The following is a 2,494-nucleotide window of genomic DNA, read 5'->3' as shown; positions in this document are numbered from 1 at the left end:
ACCTTTTCAATCGTTGACGCTGGCGCTGACTCTGGTAGCTGTTGTTTGGTGATTGAATTTTTGGTGGCTTGGTCTTCAGTGGCATTATTGTCTACTGTTTGATGAACATGTTTGTGTTGTTCATTGGGCTCCTCTGGTTGTGTTTGATGGTCTTGATTGTTGGTGCTCTCCTGAGTTTCTTGTGCCTGCACCAACAGAAAAAGTATTTAAGAAATGGGTGCATATCTGATTGTTGAGTCACAATTTTTTTTATAAGACCTCTTTCTATGGATTTGCAGGACTGTCTCCTGCTTGAACTATGACTTCTCCTTGTCTCGTTCTGTCCTCTACTTTTTCTTGTTCAATGTTTATGCGAGTTCTTTTGCTTGCTTCCTCTTCCTGTTCAATAAAAAATTGAAATTATGGTTTGGAGTTCATTTGTGCCTCAGGTTTGTAACCTCACCTCTTCAGATGTTGTTGTTTGAAGTTCTGTGTGTTTTCCAGTTTCCTTTGGTTGCGCTGCTTCTTGATCTTCCAGATCAATGTACTTGTTTGTTTCCTGCATTTGTTCAAAGAAAAGGGTCAGACATGCCTTATAATTGTTGTATTGCAGTGGTGGGGTGTATTACGTAGTTCAGACATCATAAATGGTTTGAAAAGGGTTTGTTGTTGATTTTTTACCTCTGTGTTGATGACTGGGTTATTTGTGCCTGCATCGACTATTTCTTTGCCAGGTATAACAGTCTCTAGTTCCTCATTGGCTTGGATGTCTTGGGCTTTCTCCTTTGTACTCGTGATGGTGATCTGCAATGTCGTGGCACTGGAAATCTCTTGTGCACAAACTTCCTGTTATGTGACTCCTTCGTCTGTTTGAGGTTCACTATGGGGTTCAATTTCAACACTGGTTGTCTCTTGGTCTTGCAGTGATTGTGATACCTGGAGTTCAAACAATATGAGTTTGTGGTCCACTTTCTTTCCTGCCATTATGAGTTTCCGGTGTGGGGTGTAGTGGGCTGTGGAATTTTACCTCCTCTTTGTTGTTTTCTTCTTCTTTGTCGTCTGTTATGCTAACGGTTGATTGTGGGTGAGCCTCCTGCATTTGGTTGTCGGGACTGCTGACTTGATTGTTCTCCAGCTGAGCCTATATTTTGTTGAAGGTTTGTCAGTTAACTTATAACTCTCTCCAGTTTTGAAATGAAAAATGGATGTTCATATTGACCTCTTCACTGGTTCTGACGTCGATCGTATCTTGTGCTTGTGTTGGAGTAGTTGTTGTTGTAGCACTGTCTGTTGTGAGGTTGCTTTGTTTGTTGCGTTCATTCTTATTTTTGGGGTTGTTGACGCCATCCTGCTGTTGGAGTTCATCTTGGCCTGGTGTGCTATTGGTATGTTTCTGAAAGCATTGACACAACTCTTCCCAGTTGAGGTATGAAAACAGGGTTTTGCTTACGGATGGCACCATGCATTACTATTTATTTACCTGTTTTTGCCGCTTTATCTTCTTCTCGTCAATGCCCACGTTCCTTGATTTTGTTCTTCTCTTCCTCTCTTCGTCCTCTTCTTCTTTCTTACCTTTTCTCCTTTCTCTTTGTTTTGTTGTGGCCACTATTTCAATCGTGCGGCTGGCATCAACTTGTCTACTTGATGCTGCTGGAACTACTTGCTCTAGCGTCTGCAGGGTCGCGTTGTCGGTGAGGTACCTTGTGCAAACTATGCCCTGAAATTGTCTGAGTTATTCTAGAGAATCCATCAGGGTAATTGTTTGTTGCACGACTTTGTCCTGGTTTTTTCATCCAATATCTCTTCTTTTTCGTTGCATTGGTGTTTAGCCTTGGTGGTTACTGCGGGTAACTGTTCTGCTTCATGGAGCACTTTTTCCAACAATTTGTATATCCTTTGGAATCTTTCTTCCGGTCCTGTGCTGATGTTTTTGTTTGGTTCCGTGCTTCCACTGGTGCCATCACGTGGTTCGCGCCGGCGCTTGGGTGGAGGTGGTAGCAGCTTGGTTGTGTGCTGGTGTTGCTGTTCTTTACGATGTTCTCCTGCTATTTGGTGAATTGAAGACGAAGTTGATGCTGTGCTAGTACAGAAGATCCTCTCTGCTGTTCCTTTCCATGTCTGCATCATTTTGGTGGAATGGAGTTGATTAGAATGGAAACCGTTTTCAAAAAGGGAAGTATTGATTTATGTACAACAGAGCTATACATGTATCTTGCCACATTCATAGTCATCTGGTCGTGCTTTTCCGTTCGTTTTCATGTCTGCTCTAGCTATTTTCGCTAGGTCACTCTCTTTGAGATGGTTTGCTCGTGGTAATGAGATTTTGTCCATTGTCTTTGCAATCTTCCGCATTTCTTTTGTGTCGGTTGGCAGCAGCAGGGAGTCAAGGTACATGATTACTGGTACCTGTGCCAAACCATAAATGTGCTTTTTGTTCTTTTCCTCCTGAGGCAACAACTTGTGCTTCTTCCATGTCTTGGCTCCTTCCCTAATACATTCGACGATTACCTCGCAG

This window comes from Triticum dicoccoides, chromosome 3B (assembly GCF_002162155.2).
Source record: "Triticum dicoccoides isolate Atlit2015 ecotype Zavitan chromosome 3B, WEW_v2.0, whole genome shotgun sequence".
Classification (NCBI taxonomy): Eukaryota; Viridiplantae; Streptophyta; class Magnoliopsida; order Poales; family Poaceae; genus Triticum; species Triticum dicoccoides.
Note: the sequence above shows the minus strand (reverse complement) of the source record.